The following is a 22,631-nucleotide window of genomic DNA, read 5'->3' as shown; positions in this document are numbered from 1 at the left end:
TGGAGCCCCAGGTTTGGCCAAAACAGTGATACATGAATTGGCAGATGGTAGTATACAATTAATACATATTGGTAAAGCGTGCCAGAGCCATCTATCTGACTGAATGACGCCTACTACATTCCTACCAACTCTTATTTATTATTCTGCCTTTGAAGTAATATTATTCTTTTCATGCTTAATAAACTATCAATTAAAATCAATCAGCATCCTAGGATTATTACATCCACTTTTAGACTCGACTGATGCACGAACTACTCTTTCAATCAGTATTCCTATGCATAGGAACGAATCTCTTGTGATGTCCTGCCATTAGTAGGTGTCAGGACTTAGATTTTTAACCCAGGGCCTATGTTGACAGGTTGGTCTATGGCTTCCCTGATGGCCCACCAGCCTTCAGGAATAGAAGTTCAGCTCCACTTTGCAGTCATGTCATTCAGACTCAGGATGGTCACCCTGCAAAGAAAAGAATAACGTAAAACCCTTAGTCCTCTGCAGCTCACCACTTTCTGTGCTGTGCCATTATTATTTTCTTCATGCAAGTCCTCTGGGCCTAGGATCCCAGGATTGACTATAGGTGAGAGGCTGCAGCTCAGTCTAAGGAAATCGAAGGTGAGGTATAGTTGCCACGACCTGAGTTCAAGCTCCATGGTTGGCATAAATAAATAAATAAATAAATAAATAAATAAATAATTTAACTAAGTTGAAAAAATCCCCCTGGTTTGGAATTTCTGCCAGTTTTCTTTCCTAGCCTGGGATTTGAATTCAGGATCTTGGTAAACCTGTAGCAATGTGAGGGAAGGTGCAGAGTTTCTACTATTTGAGTTCAAATCATGTGCCAAGCCAAAAACAAAAACTTAAGTCACTGACCTCAGCTGGGGGTTTGGGGGATAGCTGTGGAGGTGGGAGGGAAGGGATGCAAGGGGAAAACAAAGGAGGAGGCAACAATGCTCAATAGTAAATGTACTCATTACTTTGCTCATATAACTGTAACCCCTCTATACAACATTTTTACAACAAAAAAGGAAACAATTTAGAGCTCTGAGAACCACTTTGCAGGTAAGGGAAGGGTGTCTGAATAGATATACAAAATTATACACTGCTGTTTTTAAAATGTTCAGTATGGAACTGAATAAAAATAACTGCTTCCATTAAAAATAATTAAGTCACTGTCTTGGAACTGGGGCTTGTATTTCTGCCACTGCTGGGATTTGATCTCACCATCTGGGTAACTCTTTTGCATCGTGGGTGAAGGGGAAGCTCACTGTCCTTGAGGAAAAGAAATTCAGGGTAGAGTTCCCAGAGCCTGAATTAAGTCCCTATAATGGAAAATAATATTTGTGTACATGTGTAATATATGTTACGTATTACATGTGTATGTTTAATACAAACTATGATTTTTTAATTATTGATTTTGTATTTCTATATTTTATTTATTTAATTATTGTTTATTGTATTAATATTATTATTCACATAATATTTATTACATTTTGTACATCTATTATACAATTATACACAATAATTTAGGATATTGACTCATTTTTCATTAATACTTTATTAACTGTTGAAACATGATACATAGTTAAATGGAGGCATTTGTCACAGTCTTCACATATTTAGAGTCTTTCCCAAATATGAGATTTGACTTGTTTATCTTTCACACCTTCCTACAGGAATTTCTTTAGATGATTTATACTCAGAAGCCTTTCCTTGAGGATAAGCAAGTTGAGGGATAATTGTAAGGGTGGGACTGGGAATGTGGCTTAGTGGTAGATAGCTTGCTCAGCATTCATGAATGCCAGGGTTTGAATCCTCAGTGCCACATACTCAAAAAAAGCCAGAAGCTGTGGAGTGCCCAAGTGGTAGAGCACTAGCCTTGAGACAAAGAAGCATGGACACAGTACCCAGGCCCTAAGTTCAAGCCCCAGCACTGGCAAAAACAATAGGCCAGATGCCAGTGGCTCACACCTGGAACCCTATCTTCTCAGGAGGCTGTGATCCGTAGACCAGAGTGCAAAGACAGCCTGGCAAGTAAAGCCTGTTAGACTCTTATCACCAATGAACCACCAAAAGGCCCCATGTGGCACTGTGGCTCAAGTGGTAGAGTGTTCGTCTTGAGATGAAGGGCTCAGGGACAGTGCCCAGGCTTGAGTTTGAGACACACAATGGGAAAAAAGTGATGGTTAATCAAAGTATTTTTCCTATTAGCTAATTAGAACATTCTCTGGAAAATGAACGCTGATGTACACCAGAATTGGAGTCAGAGCTCAAGGTCCAGTTTAGCAGATCCATATGCCCAGCCTCTCAGACTCTAGCATTATAACCTTGTGTCCTACAGAGTTCTGAAAGGTCCATTGTTGAAAGGCTTAATATGCTCCCCAAGTCCTTTGTGATAAGTAGTTGACTTGTATTGTCAATGTTATTTCAGTTCTGACCTAGCAAGCCCCAGTAGCCAAGGCCCATCACCCTACCTCAGGAGGCCGAAGTCTGATGATCACAGGGTGAAGCCAGCCAGGGCAGGAAAGTCTATGACACTCTGACTTCCACTTCTGAAAGGGCAGATGTTTAAGAGCCTCCTGGGTTTCCCTTGGTGATGAGAAGTTACTTGTACTTGAGTTGAACTCAAGGCCTTGTCACTGTCTCTAGCACTCTACTACTGGAGCCACAGCACCAATTCTGGCTTTTTCTGTGCATGTGCTACAGAGGTGCTGTGGACTGGCTCTTTGGGGACACCGGAGGACACCTAGTGGAGGAACTGGAATAGGTGAGGAGATGGCAAACAGACAACTCACACACAAGATTTGTGGATGCTGAGTGCAATTTAATGCAGAGGAAATCAAACTTTTATAGCAAAAGTCTCCATGAGAAAGGGCAAAAGGTTACACAACCTTGCTGCAAGGCTTCATTCTTGGGTTTTCAGCAGCTGGTCGCCTAATCTTGTTGTTTAGATGACGAGCTATGAGGATAGGCACTTGTTTTTGGCTTTACCTCTATTTTTAAGAAATACAACGGGTTTCGATGTTTATCACCAATTAACCATTAACCAGAGCTTATGGGCAAGGTGCTGAACAGAAAGGCATGAACTCTAGTACTTCATAGTTACTTTTGTTTAGTTGTGTACTTTATACATTTTAAATCTTTTCTAAGCAATTGTGCTTAGAGGGTTCCCAATTTGTGGCCAAAAATCATGATATTCAGTATACTTATTTAAATATGGCCATATAGCAAATTTAAGCTCATAGTGTCTTTTCTGTAACCCTTTCACATAATCATTTACTCTTTTCTATAGAGGACTTAACTGTCTCATAAGACCTTTTTTGTTCCTTCTTTAATAGTAAGCACCAAGATGGCCTAGATCTAGCAAGTGTCTCAGTAAATGAAAGAGAGTAACAGGAAGTTCTTTCTCCTAATTAGTTTTCCCAACAGTTGCCATCCTTATCATACACACCTGTAAAAGCCTATGGATCTGGGGGAAGTCTTTGGGGTCCTCTAGGTAATGGAGGATCCCACTATTTTCCTCTGATAAGCCATTGCCACCTTTTATCTACCAACCTTTTAGGAATCTTATTTAGCTTTTGGTCTAAATATCTCTCTACATCTTTCTTACCTACAGGATATCTATATGAGTCTATTGTATATGTTTTAGGATTGTAGGGAAGTCTCCAGTAGCCATACACTCTTTCTGCTCTAGCCATGCCTACAGCTTCTTGTAAATCTCTTACAAACAATTCCTTCTGCCGAAGTGATGTCATGAAACCCCCAATACTTTTATATTTACTTATGACTCATCTACTAGCCTCCACAAGAGGGGCTTTTAGGGTAGCACTTAACTCTGGTGAGTTAGTCATATTCTCAGGACACTCATCAGATGTTGGAGTCATCATCACTTTTAAGAAAGAGCCTTGACTAAGGGAACGTTGAGCATGAGTAAGTACAATAAGCAGCAGAAACAGTAAAAGATTAATAGGCACTCCTATACAGTGAAGAAAAAAAAAACCAGCAACACATCTTTCCCAGGGGCTTGCCAGCCTTTTCCAGGAGGTAGGCCTCTTTGAAGCCCCATTCTCAGATCTGAAAGCAGGTTTCCCATGCTAAGCAGACTCCACCGGAGTAGGCTTGGCACAGAGGGCTTCTTGCATGCTAAGGACTAATCCACATTCCCAGCCCTCTCATTTTTTCTTAATGGTAGTTTCTACATAAGTATGCTACCACGTTACATTCCCCAAGTTTAATTTTCCGAATACAGGTTATTTCAAAAACCCTGATCTTCTCTTCCCCTGCCTGATTTGTGACTGTTCCTGCCTTGGCCTCATAATAATATGAAATAAAGGCTGCTGTGAACTTAAGTGTGTATCATATGAGGACACAGGCCTGGAACTCTGGAAGAGAAAAGCCATGGGCCTGAAAAGAAGAGAATGATGCAGTATGTGCAACAAGCCTATCTGAAAAATAAATCTGTACATAAAAGGAGAAGCATTGCATACAATCTGATTACACTCAGAGAGGTAATATACACACATAAGTAGGTAGGGCACTGATACATAAACTTGGCCTTCTCTTTTTGAATTTTTTTGGTGGCCATCCCAGGGCTTAAACTCAGGGCCGAATGTGTCCCTCAGCTGTTTTCCTCAAGGTGGAGACTCTACCACTGCCACAGCTCAACTTCCAGACATCTGGTCGTTAATTGGACATAAGCGCCTGCCAGGCTTTCCTGCCTGGTCTGGCTTGTATCTCCTGCTTGGCTTTCTTTCTCAAAGCTGGAGCTCTGGCCTCTGGGCCACTGATTCATTTCTGGTTTTCTGGTGATTTATTGGAAATAAGAGTCTCGCAGACTTTCCTGCTCGGGCTGGCTGTGAACAGAGATCTACTGAGGAGACTGTAAGTGGCTTTCCTCAGGGATTCGCTGAGAATCTGCTCCACACAAACCGTTAGTCTAAATCTAAAGAGGTACTAGAGAAAAAAGGAAACATGAAGATGCTTCTAGTATGTTCTAGAGACTTCAGGTGGGAGACACAAAACATTCATAAGTATTAGATAATTTTATAGGCCTAAGGAGCAATTCAGACAGTATGAGGATCGCTCCAGCTTTTGGACCTCTCGTCCTGAGACAGTAAATTCACTGCAGCTCAATACTAAGTGACTGAACTGGCATGTCCTGTGGACATTTGCTGCCAAAATCATGTCACACTCATTTCTCACTCTTGGCTTCAAACCTATGACCAGAGGAGAAGAGGAGGAGAGAAAATCCTTCTCAGAGAAAGCACCTATAAAGAACATTGGGTAGTGGACTTATAAATTCAAAGCATTGGAATGATGCTGTTAAGTAGTCAGATTGTCCAGATTAAAAAATGAAGAAGAAAAGAAAGGCAGGTGCCAGTGGCTGCTGACTGTAATCCCAGCTCCTCAGGAGGCTGAGATGTAGAGAATCTGAGTTTGAATCTAGCCAGCATAGGAAAGTCCATGACACTGTTATTTCTAAGACATCACAGAAAACCCAGAAGTGGGGCTGTGGCTCAAGGTTAATGCAATACCCTTGAGCACAAGTAACTCAGGGACAAGGCCTATGCTCATAGTTCAAGCCCAGGACCTGCTTCCATGTCTTTGTGTATGTGTGAATGTATTCCTATAGGTGAAGCTCCAGAGTAGCTATGATGAAAGGCACCAAGCTAGAAAATTGGTTTTCAATACAATGATTTCATAACAGAGACTGCTTTCATGACAGTGCATGTTCCTGGGCTCCCCTCACAGTTCCCAGTGCAGCCTGAGGGTTTCTCCGCCTCCCAGGCCTGCTGGAAGAAGGCTCTCTCATTGTCTGAACAGGCAGACAAAAGACCTCAGTCCTGTACAGCTCTGTAACAAACAACTCCATCTGGGCCAATTAGTGAGGATGAGTGTGGATGGGCTCTGAAGGTCAGGAAAACAGGCCTCTTTGTACTCCAAGCTATCTCTCTCCCCAGTGCTCTGTGTTGACAGGCAGCCTTCATTTGGGGCATCTTCTGTGGCAGGCCAAGTTCCCAGCACTTATCCTGCCTTTGTGAGACTATATTCTGGTGTTCAGATACAGTGCTCAATATAATTCAGGAGTCCTTCTGGCAGACAACTAGGGCACTTAAGTTCAAGAAATGTTTCATTGAGGGTGATGATGGGCCTATGATGCCTCTGCTAGGTTTCTGAAACCTTTGGAAATCCAAGCACATGTCTGATCTCACCATGCTTCCTGTCATCTAGGACTGCTGAAACACATTAGGTTTTGAAACCTTTGCACTCTCCTAGTTGAGCCCTGTGTGGCAAGGTTTTGGGGTTGAACACAGGGCCTGGGTGCTGACCATGAGCTCAGCGCAGGAGCCCAGTGATTTACAATTTTGTGTCACAGCTTTACTTCTGGTCTGTGTGTGTGTGTGTGTGTGTGTGTGTGTGTGTGTGCGCGCGTGCGCACATACACCAGTACTGGGATTTGAACTCAGGACCTGAGCACTGTACCTAGTTACTCTTGTACAAGAATAGCCCTCTCCCACTTGAGCCACAGAACCACTTCAGGCTTTTTGCTAGTGATGTGTTCCTGAGAAGTCAAGTCCAGGGTTTCATAGATGCAAAGCACTCTACCCCTAAGGCACATTCCCACCCCTCTACTTCAGGTTTGTTATTCATGCCATATTTTTCTGCCAGTCCTGGGATTTGAACACAGGGCCTAGGTACATCTACAGCACTTGGGAGAAGGGGAAGCTCACCGTGCTGGTAGACAAGAAAGTCAGGCCTGTTCCCAGGGCCTGAATTCAAGTCCTAGCTCTGGCAAAAATAATATTTGTATGCATTTTAAATACAGGATTCATATTTACATACATATGTTTACTGCATATTGCAGTTAGTGTGGTTATTCATTTTATTTTGTGTTTTATTTATTTCTTATGTATTTTAGTGAGTATGATTACACACATAACCTTTTTTACATCTTATTACATAGGTCATAGATCTGCCAATGTACTATACAGCACTCCTGAGACCCAGGACTTTCACCAATAAGGCAAACAAATGGGACATTTGGCTTCTTCCACCAGGATTACTTAAGTTTTTGGCAGTTCTGTGATTTAAACTCAGGGCCTAGAAAGCCCACTTCATGAATGGGGAGTGGGTCAATGTTAGCACACCAGTCTGATGCAAATGAAGTTGTGGGGCAAATTTGGCCCTAGGAGTGGCCAATATATAAACACATAGATTTGTAAAATGCAGTGTGTGTGTATTTACATATGTATACACATCTATAAACGTATACAGAGAGAGACAGATAGACATTTATGTAGATTCTAGTGTATAACTCTATATAAAGAGTGTTGTCTATATCTTACTTTTGTATATTCTATTACTACTAATTATTCAGTCTACAATTATTCCTCCATTAATTAATCATGGTAGAAGACTTAATAAAGTATTAATTAAGTTAATCAATGACCTATATTTAATGCATACAATCTTACATTAGAAAGACATTTAGTACATTTCAAGCATTCTATTAGTGTTCCTAGAGATAAGAACCAGTTTCCTAGGACCTTCAGCCATCTGTATGTGGCAGTCCCAGGATTGAACTCAGGGCCCAGGTGTCTGGGTTAACCTCAGGTTTCACTGACAGCCCACCAGCCTCAGCCATGCAAAGTCATGTACAATTTTCAAGCCAAGTCAGTGAGACCCAGGATGGTCACTGTGCAAAAGAAACAAAGGTAAAACTGTTGTGTAAAACTTTCTGATTTTTCCTCTTCCATTTTGGTTTGTTTGTATTTTGGCCAGTGCTGGGAGTTGAAATTGGGTCCTAGGATCCCTGGATGATCTGTGGGTGTAAAAGCTGCACCCCAGCCTAGGGTAATCAAGGATGAGTCAGACTTGTGATGACCTGAGTTCAAGCCCTGTGCCTGCCCCCCCCCAAAAAAATTAAGGTTCTGGTTTGGAATTTGGGACATTTTATCTGCCATACCTGGGATTTGAAATCAGGGCCTGGGTAACTTTATTTTGTTGTGGCTGAAGTGGAAGCTCATCCTCCTTGAATAAAAGAAAGCCAAGAGCATTTCCCAGGGCATGAATTCTAGACCCAGGCATGGCAAAATATTTATATACATTTATATTGTACATCATATATATGTATTTGCATAGGTATTACATATTGTACCTAGGAAACAATATTTTCACAGACAGCAGAATAGGTCAACATTGGCTTCTTACTCTACCTATTGTGTTTGGCACTGCTGGGATTTGAACTCAGGGCCTGGAATTCCAATTCCTCAAGGGATCAATGTAAGCACAGTAGTCTAAAACAATTACATTGCTAGGGAGTTCCCAGGACCTAAGTTTAACCTCCAGGAGTGGCCAATATATAAATAGATAGATGCGTAAATTGCTGCAAACACATATATATGCATAGAGAGTGAGACAAAAAGAGAGATGTATACGTATATTCCAGTCTATGTTTAAATATATAAATATATTTATAGAATGTGAGTTGTCTATATATCATTAAATTACACGTAATATATTACTAATAATTATTAGGTATTGAATTATGCCTTCATTTAATGATGTATCATGGTTTAAGGCACAATAAAGTGTTTCCTTGTGAAAAAGGAGCTCAGGGACAATGTCTAAGCTCACAGTTCAAGCCTCAGGACCTGCGCCAAAAAAATATATATATATAGAGCCAGTAACTCCATGTGTCTGTGTATGTGTGAATGTATTTCTATTGGTGAACATCCAGAGTCGCTATGAAGAAAGGAACCCAGCTGGAAAATTTGCTTTGAATAGAATGATTTCATAGCACAGAGGGTGCTTTCAAGACAGTGCATGGTCCAGGGCTCCCCTCCCTGTTCCCAGTGTAGCCTGAGGGTTTTTCCACACCCCAGCTTGCTGGAGGAAGTCTGCCTCATTGTTGGAACAGGCAGACAAAAGGCCTCACTCCCGTACTGCTCTTTAAAAAACAACTCTATCCCGACCAACTAGTGATGAAGAGTGTGGGCAGACCCTGAAGACCAGGAGAAAAAGGCCTCTTTGTAACCCAAGATATCTCTCTTCCCAATGCTCTGTTTTGACAGGAAGCCTTCATTTGTGCCACATCCCGGGGCAGGCCAATTTCCCTGCACTTATCCTGTCTTTGTTAGACTGTGTTCCAGTGTTGAAACAAATTGCTACAATTAATTCAAGATTCCTTCTGGCAGACAACAACTAGGGAGCTGAACCTAATTCAATGATTCATTATTGCCAACGGTGCCTCCCTAGGTTTTCAGAACCTTGCTACATCTAAGGCAAGCACTCTACTACTGAGCCACCTTCCCTGCCCTTCTCCTTTTTCTTTTATCAGTCCCGAGATTTGAACTCAGGACCTAGGATCTCAGGATGGGCTTGTGGGTCCATTGGCTGCATCCCAGCCTAGGGTGATCGAACCTGAGGCAGAACTGCCACAATCTGAATTCAAGCCCCGGGCCTGGACAAGGCCCAAGGCCATGACTTGGAATTTCCTCCATTTTTCTGGCAGGCCTGGGATTTGAACTCAGGGTCTGGGTAACTCAGTGACACTGCAGGGGAGGGGAAGCTCATTGTTGTTGAAGACAAGAATTTCAGTTTCCAGGCCTGAATTTAAGTGCCAGCACTGGAAAAATTAATATTCATATATGTGATCTTTTTACATACATGGGCTTACTGCATATGACATTTATTACCCTTTTTTATTCATTATTTATTTTATTTAGTATTATTACATATATAACATTTATTTCATTTATTGCCTCTTATCACATGCATATATTTGCATATGGATTATACTTCATACTGAGACCAAGGATTTTTACAGAGAAGGAAAAAAAATGTGTCAAAGTAGGCAGGATGACAGATATCAGCCACAGATGCCTAGACTGTAACATTTTGTACAGGTGTCCTTGGGTGCCCTTGGTAGGGTACTAGCCATGAGTCCAACAGGGAAGAGTCAGTGGCTAGGCCCTGAGTTCAAGGTTCATGACCAAGAAAAATAAACCAAAACAAACATCTGCAGGAGACAACTCACTAGAGTTCAGTACATACATCATTTTGGCCCTTACATGGGGACATATCTGAGCCTCAAGGTTCTCACCTGCACAATAATCTGTGGAGCTCTTACAAGGACCAGATGCAAGAATGCACTCAATACACCATTCCTCATATAAGACTCATGACATAGCTGTATCCACACACTGTCATTAGATTAGGGTGCTTTCATCAGTTCACCAAACTACACAAAGTTCACATCTAATGATTTAGAGGGGTGGGTTTTTTGTGGGAGGGGCGGGGAGTCAGCCACAGGGATTCCACTGAAAGTTTGGGGGTACTGTCCTAAGATCATTTGCTCAAGGCTAGAGCTCTACCACTTTGAGCCACAGCTCAGAGTTTTGCAGATTTCCTGTCAGGGCTGGATTTTAAAACCACCAGTGTCTGATCTCAGCCCCCAGTATCTTGGATGACAGGGCTGAGAGAGCCAGAAGCATCTGGTTCTGTGTAGCTGGGTTGCAAGCAATTTACCTCTGGCTAAGTCAGGTTAGATTGCAGCTCTCAGCACCAGACTCCTAGCTTGCTCTATGATGATGTATTTGCAGTCCTATCCTTAAATCTTTGCAGTCAGAACATTCTATCATTTTGCTTTGGTACCAGTTCTGCATCTTGAGTAAGTGTCTAGACACAGTCCCTAAACTTTTGTGCTCAAAGCTAGTACTAAACTGCTTGAGCAACAGCATGACTTCTGGATTTTTCTGTGCAACTGGTAGTGAGGAATGGAACCCAGGGCTTTGTACATACTCGGTGAGCACTCTAGCACTGAGCCCCAGGAGTGACAAGTGTATAAACAGATAAATGTATAGATTGGTAGATAAAGATTGATAGATAGATAGATAGATAGATAGATAGATAGATAGATAGATAGATAGATAGATGGATGGATGTAAATGTATAAAACAAAAGAGATGTCTGTATATTATGAAACTGCATATATGATATAACTACCAATTATTGGCAATTAAATTATTCCTTCCTTTTTAAGTATCATGATTGAATACATAATAAAGTATTAATTGAAAATTATTCAATGTGGAATAATTGTGGTCTATAATTTTAGAATATAATCATACACTAACTGCTAATTTAAATGTTATTTTATAACATTGCATTTGTACGGATGTATATCAGAATGCGTTTCTTAGAACCTCCCACAATTCATTATTGGCAATTCTAAGATTCGACCTCCAGGCCTAAGTAGCTGGTTTCAGCTATGGCTTCCCTAAAAGCCCACCAAACATTAGCAATGCAATGTCATGTACACATTCTTGGGCTTGTCATTTAGACAATGGTCACAATACAAAGGAAAAAAAAAGTAAAACCTCCTTCTTGAATTTCTCAGTTTTATCCTTCTCCTTTTTATTTTTTTATTTTTTTGCCAGCCCCAAAAATTGAAATAGGGTCATAGGATCCAATGATCAGCTGTGGCAAAGATGCGAAGACCTGAGTTGAAGTGCTAGGCCAAAAACAAAGTAATAATAACAATAAGACCCTGGCTAGGAAATTGCACCATTTTTCTAGCAGTCCTGGGATTTGAACTCAGGGTCTGGGTAACTCAGTGACACTGTGTTTGAAGGGGAAAGCTCACCGTCCTTGAAGACAAGAAATTCATGGGGCTGGGAAGGTGGCTCAGTGGTAGAGTTCTTGCCTTGCATGCATGAGGCTCTGTGTTCAATTCCTCAGCACCACATAAGCAGAAAAAGCTGGAAGTGATGCTGTAGCTCAAGTGATAGAGTGCTCACCTTGAGCTGAAGAGCTGAGGGACAGTGCACCATGGCTGGCAAAAAAAAAAAAAAAAGAAAGAAAGGAAGAAAAAAAGAAAAAAGAAATTCTGACCTGTTCCCAGGGCCTGAACTGAAGCCCCAGCACTGGAAAAAAATAATATTCATATATATGAGATCTATTTCCATACATGGGTTCTACTGCATATGACATTTATTACCCTTATTTATTTAGTATTATTACATATATAACATGTCCTTTATTACATCATATCACATAGGACATGTTTGCATATGGATTATCCATCGTATTGAGACCCAGGGCTTTCACAGAGAAGGAAAAAAATGTGTCAAATTAGCCTCATAGTCCACAAATAAACTTTTGGCCATGCTGGGATTTCAACTCAGCCTACAATGTTCTACCCATACATGAGGTACAGTCATAGCACACCATCCACTGGCAAACTGAGCATCCAGGAAATTCTGAAGACCTGTGATCAAGCCACAGTAGTGCCAAATAGATACATGTGTAAATTGATATTATATATAGATATCCATATATACCTGCATATATATGTATATATATATACACATACACATACAAAGAGGGAATATGAGGCTATTATTAAATTATATATATGATATTACCAATTATTAGTAACTAAATTATGACTCCATTTAATGAAATATCATGGTTGAATACTTATAAAAGCATTAATTAAAAATTAGTCAAGGGGCTGGGAAGTTGGCTCAGTGGTAGAGCGCTGGTCTTGCATGCCTGAGGCCCTGGGTTCGATTCCTCAGCAGCACATAAGCAAAAAGAAAAAAAACGGAAGTGGCGCTGTCTCAAGTGGTAGAGCGCTAGCCTTGAGCTGAAGAGCTGAGGGACAGTGCCTAGGCCCAGAGATCAGGCCCCATGAACGGACCAAAAAAAAAAAAATTAGTCAATATCCTTAATCATACCATGGTGCTAGAATGGAAGATATGAATCCAATAATTTTTGTGTGGCATTCTAAAATAGAATCATAAATTAACTGCAAATTCAATGATTACTTTTATAACATTCCATTAGCATTCACATGAACAGGAATTAGTTCATCAGGATCTCCCTCCATTTGTGGGTGGTAGTCATAGCATTTGAATCCCAGGCCTGGGTAGATTACTTTGAATGCAAACCATTGGAATGACACCATGAAGATTTCAGATTGTCATGATTAAAACAAAAGAACAACAAGAAGAAAAGAAAGCCAGGTGACAGTGGCTCCTGCCTATAACCCTAACTCCTCCTGAGTCTGAGATGTAGAGAATGCCAATTTGAATTCATCTGAGGCAGGAAAGTCCAAAACAATCTTCTTTCTAACAGATCATAGGGAGAAAAAAGCTTATGAGTGGGGCCGTGGATCAAGGGCAGAGTGCTATTCTTGAGCAAAAGGAGCTCAGGAACAGGGCCTAGGCTCATAGTACAACAACCCTGGACCTGCCTCACCCCCACCCCAAAAAAGGAGGCAATAACTCCACGTCTCTGTGTATGGATGGATGATGTATGGATGATGGGCATTCAGCAGGTTGCCCATGTCCATCCCCCTAACCTGGGCAAGTCCTCAGAGAGTCCTAAGTCTGAGCCAGCAGCTTGAACAAAGCATCCTTCTCTGCCATTTAATAACTAAAGCCCGGCCAGCATTGCCTGGGCTGTGCAACAGTTGCCTTATGTTCTGGCTGAGATGTCCCATCGGGCCACCTAGCAGCCAGCCACTGCCACCAGGGAGATCACAGTTCCTAGGCTGTAGGAGTTGTCAAAGGTTCTGGCTCCATATTCTCTATCCCTCTGTAGGATATGTGAGCCTACTCCTCTGGGGCCTGGTGGCTATCCCTCATTCATCATCCTCATTGCTGAGTCATAGGCTGGTCACAAATCTTGGCAAAGATATGAAATAGCCAGCGATTTCTGCACCAAAAAGGGGTAAGTCAATAAATCCCACCCTCATAGTTACTGTCAGAAGTGAGCCTTGGGCTGTGAATGTGGCTTAGTGGTACTGTTTACCTAGCATGCATGAAGCCCTGGGTTCGATTCCTCAGTATCACAGAAACAGAAAAAGCCAAAAGTGGCACTATGGCTTAAGTGATAAGAGTGCTGGCCTTGACCAAAAGAAATTCAGGAACATGCCCAGACTCTGAGTTCAAGCCCCAAGACTGGCAAAAAAGTGAGCCTGGTGAAACACATTCTTCTCCTACTCATAGGAGGGCCAAGGATAGAGGTCAGAGGTAGGGTAGAGGACAGTTGCTGGTAGCTCACCCCTGTAATCTTAGCTAATCAGGAGGCTAAGATCTGAGGATCACAATTCCAAGCAGGAAAGTCTATATGAGACACTTTTCTCCAAATAAACACCCAAAAAGACAGAAGTAGAGCTGTGGTTCAAGTAATAGAGTGCTAGCCTTGAGCACAAAACCTCAGGGATAGCATCCAGGCCATGAATTCAAACCCCAGGACTGGCACAAACACACAAATACACAAACACACAAACACACATACACACACACCAAGCTAGAGCATTTGTCAGTCAGCCTGCACAAGTTCCATCTCTAGCAACTCAATATTAAAAAAAAAGAGGGAGAAAGAAAGACTTGCTCCTGGAGGTGATATAACCAGTGCCAAAATTCCACAGGAGTTCTAAGATGTGGAACAGGATAGAGAACCTCAGGCAGAAGGTACAACACTGCACAAAGTTTCCTGAGGTGTGGTGTAGAAAAGGTGGTGTGGGTGGAATGAAGGTTCTGTGGCTTCAGACAAGTCCGGCAGGATATTCAAGGCTGCATAAAGGTTTGTACTTGAGTCACAGGGAGGGCAGAGGGTGGAGGTCCCAGAATGGGGCCCAGAGGGAAGATTAGCTTGACTTTTCACCATGGACCCCAAGTATTTCCTGTGGCTGGAAGCCTATTTTTCACAGCTCCTGACTCTCAGGCCTCCTTTACATGGAGGACTCAGGGCAAATGCAGGGAAGAACACTTGCTTAAGAAAAGCTTCTAGCCCAATGCCACTGGTGGCTCAATCCCTGTAAACCCTAGCTGCTAAAAAGACTGAGATCAGAAGTTGTGGGTCAAAGCCAGCTCAGGAGAGGAAAGTTAGTGAGACTCTTCTTGCCAGTGAACTACCAAAAGCCAGAAATGGAGGTGTGGCTCAAGTGGTAGAGTGCCAGGCTTGAGACAAAAATTAAAGAGACCAGAGCTTAGACCCTAAGTTCAAGCCCCAGTACTGGCACATAAAAAATAAAGAAAAGATTTCAGGAGTTCCTAGTTCACTGTGGTGAAAGTCCAATCCAGTTGAGTGCTGGTGGCTCATGCCTATCCTCCTAGCTCTTCAGGAGACTGAGATCTGAGGATTATGGTTGAAAGCCAGCCCAGGCAAGAAAGGCCGGGAGACTCTGATCTCCAGTGAACTACAAGAAAACTGGAAGTGGTACTGTGGCTCAAGTGGTAAGCTGAAGAGCTGAAGGGACGGTGCCCAGGCCCACAAGTCAAGCCCTATGACCAACACCGGGCCTGCTTGAACCTTACTCTGTAGCTCTAGGCAGAGTAATTTCCAGTGGGCCCCTTAGTGTCTCCCAATATCTAGATGTCCTCCAAGTCTTGAAAGCAGCCTCTTTGGGAGCCTTTGCCTACAGAGTAGGCCAGAGTTTCAGAGAAGGGTCTAGCCTTGGGGCACGGAGGACATCGGCCAGAATGACATCAGAGTGGCATCTGTCATGGGTGCAGTGTGGATTTGAGCAGTAAATCAGCATTTCAGACCATGTTTCTGGGCCAGGAGGGGCAAGAGCTGCAAGATGGCACAGCAGGTATTGCCTACTCACCGGGGCAAATTTGACAGGCACACCTTGAGTGGGTGTTGAGTTGGGCTCATGAAAGATTCGTAGGATCAGGAATCCACAGCTGGCTGGCTGCTGCTGGTAGCAGTGGCTATCCCAGGAGTCCCAGGGCTCAGAGCACTGCTTTCCTCACCAATGTTCAGTGGCAGATGAAGGTCTGCAATCATGCACGGAGTATAAACGAGCATCCATCGTGTTATTCCCTTGGTCCTGTACCCTATGCATGGATGGAGGCGCAGGTTCCATGGAACTTACTGCCATGGCCCAGACCCCTCAGCCCAAGAAGGAGTTGGGGAGAAATAACTTACGTGTCGAGAGTTCACTATGAATGTGCCTCTAGACTGCCCCCAGTTCTAGCTCAGCTGATCATTACCACCTTCCTGTGTGTGTGTGTGTGTGTGTGTGTGTGTGTGTGTGTGTGTGTTCACACGCACATCTTGGTACTAGGGCTTGAACTCAGGACCCGGGCCCTGTCCCTCACTTTTTTCATTCAAGGCTAGCAACTCTACCACTTGAGCCACAGCTTTTCTTCCAACTTTCAGGTGGTTATTGGAAGAGGAGTCTCATACACTTTAGAAAAGTGAGCTGGTGATAAGAAATATACTCATTATCTTGCCCATGGAATTGTAACCCCTCTGTACAGTATTTTCACAATAAAAAAAAAGATCCTACTGATACAAAAAAAAAAAAAAAAAAAAACAAGAAAAGTGAGCTGGGATGCCTCTGAATGCCAATCCTTAGATCTCAGCCTCCTAAGGAGCTAAGAATATGAGAGCATGAGCTATTAACATCTGGCCACACTTTCCTTCTTGGCTAAGACAGTGTACCACTCTCCCAGCTTAGCACAATGTACAGCTAACCTTCCTTCTCCTCCTTCTACTCCTCCAGGCTTCAGAGGAAACGTACCCTGCCCTGAAGACATAGAAATAGGATGCTTGACAGGTTTGAGCTTTATGTTCTCCACACAGTCAAGGGCTGCTGGGAGCTGATGTAGAGATCAGAGATCTAGGCCAGGGCAAGTAGACAGCTGTTAGAACAAAAGACAGTATGAAGAGACATCCTTGAAGCTGGATGCCAGTGGCTCATGCCTATAATCCTAGCTACTCAAGGCTGACACATGAGGATCAAGCAAGATTCAAAGCTAGCCTGGGCAGACTCTTATCTCCAATGAATCACCAAAAAGCAGAGGTACTGTAGTTCAAGTGGTAGAGCACCAACCTTGTGCAAACAAGCTAAAGGATACCACCTAGGCTCTGTGTTCAAGCTCTAGTAAACACACACACACACACACACACACACACACACACACACACACACACACACTAACAACCCTACCAGGTGCCGGTTGACTCATACCAGCAATCCTAACTACTTACGAGGCTGAGCTGTTAATATGGCAGCTTGAAGCCAGCCCAGGCTGAAAAGATTGTGAAAATCTTATCTCCACTAAACTACTAAAAAAGATGAAATGTGAGCTGTGGTTCAAGTGGTAACATGTTAGATTTCAGCAAAGGAAGCTCAGTGCCTAGGCCCTGAGTTCCAGCTGTAAGAGTTTTTTTTAAGACACCTTTTGTCCCCCTCCTTCCCTCAGGCCATAAATCCAGATGTTGGTCATCCTAGATCTCACTTCCACTCCTGCCACTTCCACAGCACCACAAGTGGCCAGTTTCTGGCCAGCTCTGGGTTAAGAAGTGAATGTACACAAGGGGGGCATACCCAGGTCAAGGCTAATGCCCCAGAACATTGAGGTATTGGCCATACCAGTCTCTCCTCCCCCAATTCCCTGGCCCTTGAATCTAAAGTCTGTGCCTCTGTATTCTGGGCATCCAGAATTCTCTAGAAGGATTGGAGAGGCCCAGCTGGGGCTGGAAGATAGACTTGCCTGCGATAAAGTATGTTGACATTTCCTAGACAACAATAGATATTTCCAAGCCACCTTGGCCTCACCTCCAATGTAGCCTGGAATCCTCCTTGCTTGGGTGGCCTTCAGTCCGCTATCAAGCTGGAGTTGGCCAGAGCCACCGGCAACCCCCTTCCCCCACTCACTGCCAGCCTGCTGAGAGGGACATGCAGCCAGAGGTCTAGCTGAGGAAAAGGGAAGGACATCCCATGTCTGAGTTCCCCACCCACAGACAGGCAAGGCTTTATTGCAGCTGGACCAGTTGACCCAGAATCCCCTGCAGGAGGCCAAAGATTTGGACAGCTGGACTTGGGCCCCAAAGAAAAGCTTGAACTCAGGTCTCTGGCAATTTAGGACTCATTGTAGACCCTGATAGGAGGATAAAGACAAAGTTGGTGTGGAGGGGGCACCATCCAAGGTCAGAAAGAGGCAGAAAGGCACCCAGGAAGGGGACAGAGAAAGATGAGGAAAACAAACACACACACACACATACACTCACACACAAATATGGCACAGGTGTCTCACACCTGTCATCCTAGCTACTCAGGAGGCTGAGGTCAAAGCCAGTCAGCACAGAAATATCTGAGAGACTCTTATCTCCAATAAACCACCAAATAGCCAGAAATGGAGCTGCAGCTCAAGTGTTAGAGCACTACCTTTGAGCACAGAAGCATAGGAACTTCACCTAGACCCTGAGTTCAAGGCCCAGGTCTTCTACATCCAAACACCCAGACACAGACACACACAGACAAAAGACACACGAACACACAGATACACCCAGTGGTAGCCCAAAGCCTCAGCAGTCCCTGAGCACCGTGAATATTCCACCCCAGAGATGATAGCACTACCATCATCAGACCAACTGTAGACAAAACTCAGAGCCTCTCACATGTCTGGAATGGTTCACAACACATCATGGCATTTCTACTGTACACATTGTTATGCAGAAAATTCAGCTACCTTTTGTTTGGTTGTAGGTTATAGGGTTTGAACTTTGGGCCTGCCAGCAGGGTCTCAGCTCTTCAGATGAAGGTGTGCGCTCTACTACTGGAGCCACAGGCACCACATCCTATTTTCTGGTGGTTCATAGAGGATAAAGTCTCATAGACATTCCTGCCCAAGCTGGCTTTGATCCGTGATCCTCAGATCTCAGCCTCCTGAGTAGCTTGGATGACAGTTGTGAGCCACTGCCAGCGCCCGGCTACACCCAACTTCTTTTTTTTCTTCAGATCTTTTCTTTCTTTCTTTTTTTATTGTGAAAATACTATAAAGACAATGTTCAAGAGGAAGTGTACTCATTACCTCACTCATGTACCTGTAACCCTTTGTATAGTATCCTTACAATAAAAACAAAGAAAATACTATAAAGAGGGGTTACAATTACATGGGCAAGATAAGGAGTACATTTCTTATCAAACATTGTAGCCTCCTCTGCAGCCACCTTCTTATACCAAGGGAAAACCCAACTCATCAAGACACAAACCAAATGTAACCCTACACTTCAGACTTGGTCACCAGCATCCAAAACCTTCTTCCATGGATGGAGAGCATATAATTGACACTACCATCCCACCCCTGCTCCCATTCACCCACTCCCTGCCTGCCACAGGCCACGACCTCTGGAGTTCTTGGTAAGGCACCACCCACCCTGTGTTGGCTTCACACTGGGGTAAACCTGGGGAGTTATTAGAAATGTCTGTACTGTGAGGCCAGCATCTGGTCTCACAACCTCAACCACCCCAATACTTCACTATCTCTTGCAAGCAAGGAAGGGGTATCTTTCTTTCTTGTTTGGTTTTTTGTTTTTGTTTTTGTTTTTGTTTTTGTTTTTTGGTTGAGAGCCTTGAACTCAGGGCTTGGGTACTGTCCCTGATGTCTAATTTTCTTCAAGGCCATTGTTCTGCCACTTGAGCCACAGTGCCACTTCTGGTTGGAGATTGGAGATGAGGCTCTGGAGGGACTTTCGTGCCAGGGCTGGGAAATGAGATCCACTGCATCTCAGACTCCTGAGTGGCCAGGATGACAGGTGTGGGATGAAAGGTATGAGCCAGCGGCTCATGGCTCAAGGTGTCTAGTCCTTCAGAATTTCCACCTACTCCTCCTCTAGAAGATACCTCCTAGACACCCCTCTACCTCCTTCAGAGACAGCAAAGGAAGGCTAGAATTTGGGTGGGGCCATGGGGATTAAAGAGCCCACTCCACATCACTAATCCCCTCTAAGCTCCCATCTGCCTCCTCCTGATTGCCTGGTCTTCCAGGGCAGATCAGACCCACAAGAAGTTCTGGGGCCTGCCCTATGTCCCCCTGCCCCACCAAACCAATACCTGAGGACTTCCGGGGCCAACTGCTCCATGTCCTGGTGGAAGACCTTGGGAGGCTTGCTGAAAACTGGGTACAGGGGTGCACAGGGCAGGAGTGTCCAGCTCTCCTCTGTCAAAGGAAACACAGAGCACGGATGGATCTACTAAGAGCTTCAGGGCATAGCCATCCACCTGTCACCAAGGTCCCTGGGAGAACTGCTTTATGGTGACAGCCCTGGGGCCTGACCACAGGGCCCCGGTACTGTGCCTGACTTTCTTTGTCTCCAGAGGAGTGCTCTTTCACCTGAGCCACAGTGCCACTTCCAGCTTTTACTGTGTATGCAGGACTTAGGAATCGAACCCATGCTTTCCTGTGTGCTAGGCGAGCCCTCTACCTCTATGATGCAATGCCACCCCTGGATAGCTGTTCTTCTGTGACCCCTCAGGCCTGTCTTGGGACAGTCTCGCACATCTATACCAAGTCTCTCACCAGCAGCCCTGGCTGGAAATGAACATGCTCTGCTATGTTGTCTCCAAGAAGCCCTTTCTGATCACCTTGGCATAGCTGGAGACTCTCCACTCTGCAGCCTGCCAGACTTGTTAAGCTCTGCCTTCCAGCCAGTGTGGGTTGAGAGTGCACAAAGAGGAAGTCCTGGATTCCACCACAGGATTTCTGAAAGCCCTAATACACCACCCAGGGGCAGGTGTTGTATCACACTCAGTGAGAGGGGGAGCGAGGCCTGGGCAATCTGTGGGCAACTAGACAGGACCATTTCTTTGTGTGAGCTTGAACTGAGGATCTGGGAACTGTCTCTCTGAGTTTTATTGCTCAAGGCTGGTGCTCTACCACTTGAGCGAAAGCTCCACTTCTGGTTTTTTGGTGGTTCCTGGAGAGTAGATTTTCATGGGCTTTCCAGCTTATGGCTTGCTTCAAACTGTGATGCTCAGATCTCAGCCTCCCAAGTAGCCAGGATAACAGGCCTGAGCCTGAACCCCAGGTGACCGGCACCAAAAGCTTTTTGGTTTTTGTTGGCTCACATTCATATCCTATCAACTAGCAAGCCCAAGTTAAAATAATCAGTTACAGGGGATCAAATTCCTCTCCTGGGTCAGTTAATCCAAGGAGATAAAGTGTCTTTGGAAAAGGCTAGTCTGAGTTGCCTTACGGATGTTTGTGTGTTTGTGTGTGTGAGTGTTGGGGTCCTTACCCTCATCTCTGTGGGGCCTCATCCTCCCAGCAGGGAGTGCATCCAGGATCTACATCCAAGGCTATGATCTGAATTCTGTCCTGCAACCTAAGCCTGGACAGATAAAGGAGAGAAGGAGAGGGTTGGGAGAACATCAAAGGTATCCCCTTTCCTTTGGCTGAATGTACCAGCCAGAAAACTGAATACATCTTTCTTGGTAGTCAGCTAAAAGGTGTACACTATTCATTTATTTTATGATTGTGTTAGTCCTAGGGCTTGGATTCAGGGCCTGGGTGTTATCCCTTAGCTTCTTTTGTTAAGGCTGAGGCTCTACCAGTTGGGCCACAGCACCACATCTGGCTTATTTGTGTGTGGGTTTGGGGAGGGAGGTGGTTTATGGGAGATAAGAATCTCCTGGAATTTCCTTCCGGGGCTGCTCTGAGTCACAACCATCAGACCTCAGCCTCCCGAAGAGCCAGGATGATGGGTGGGAGCCATGAGCTCCTGACCGCCACCATCCATTTATAATCCCTTAGGCCCAGGGCCGGGCCACCCATACTAAACCTCCTTGCTGGAAGTAGGAAACAGACATGAGTGGGTTTGATACTTCAACAACCTACCAATCTTTGAGCATTGTTCTGGGTCAGTCTGATGGAGGCTTTGTCCTTATCCACAGCAATGACTTGGCTCTGTCACAAGAACAAATGTACAATGGGAGGTGTCAGGTCTTGGGTCTTTCCTCTGAACCCCGCCACTCTAACCGAAAGGAAACTCTCCAGCAAAGGGTATTACACATGGAGTGTTTTTATTGTCTTATATCCAGGGTCTTGTCAGATAGGTGGGGGTATAGGTCAGAGTCCCTGGATTGTGCTGGGCAGGGGACAAGATGACACCTTCTCATCCACTTTCCTTCAACGGTGTAGCAGAGTGATGTGGGGAAGGACTAATGGGATGGACAATGAATAACCATCACTGTCTAGCCAGGGCACAGAGGGGCTTACCTCATGGGGCTGGTTCAACAGGCTGAGCAAAACAGCTCTTGACCCACAGCCCACCTCCAGAATGAGAGGGCCACCTTGGGTTCCAGCCACATGGGGATGCTGGGACACCTCCTCCAGCACTCATTCAACCAATTCCTGAGAGAGACAAAGAGAGAGGGAAGAGAGAGAGAGAGAGAGAGAGAGAGAGAGAGAGAGAGAGAGAGAGAGAGAGAGAGAGAGAGAGAGAGAGAGAGAGAGAGAGAGAGAGAGAGAGAGAGAGAGAGAGAGGCAGAGGTTCAGTATTACACTTAAGCCAGGTGCTGGTGGCTCAGACCTATAATCCTACCTACACAGGAGGGTGAGATGTGAAGATCGTGGTTCATAGCTGGCTCGGGAGGAATGTCTGTGAGACTTTTTTCCTCAAAGAACCAACAGAAAACCAGAAGTGATGCTGTGGCTCAGGGGGAAGAGTACTAGCCTTGTTCTGAGGAGCTCAGGGATAGCATCCAGGCCCAGAATTCAATCCCCACAAATGACAAGAAGTGGACTTCCCACCACAAGAAGTGGACTGAATAACACCCACTGTTCTAGGAAGCATGGCAGAGAAATCAGGCCAAGATTCTTGTCAGC

The 22,631-nt window shown here is 44.3% G+C and overlaps 1 long non-coding RNA gene across 1 annotated transcript; it reads right to left on the bottom strand.

The window, feature by feature from the left end:
- Positions 1-15,704: 15,704 nt before the first annotated feature.
- Positions 15,705-21,710, bottom strand: LOC138818331 (uncharacterized). The gene is made up of 4 exons (XR_011369066.1): positions 21,642-21,710; positions 21,043-21,135; positions 19,859-19,964; positions 15,705-15,791 (listed from the first exon to the last, which is right to left on the bottom strand). It is a non-coding gene; the product is annotated as an uncharacterized lncRNA (long non-coding RNA).
- Between the last annotated feature and the right edge of the window lie 921 nt (positions 21,711-22,631).

This window comes from Dipodomys merriami, unplaced genomic scaffold (assembly GCF_024711535.1).
Source record: "Dipodomys merriami isolate MVZ:Mamm:240054 unplaced genomic scaffold, mDipMer1.0.p SCAF_737, whole genome shotgun sequence".
NCBI lineage: Eukaryota > Metazoa > Chordata > Mammalia > Rodentia > Heteromyidae > Dipodomys > Dipodomys merriami.
The sequence above is the reverse complement of the archived record's forward strand: the minus strand, read 5'-3'. Positions and strand labels throughout refer to the sequence as shown.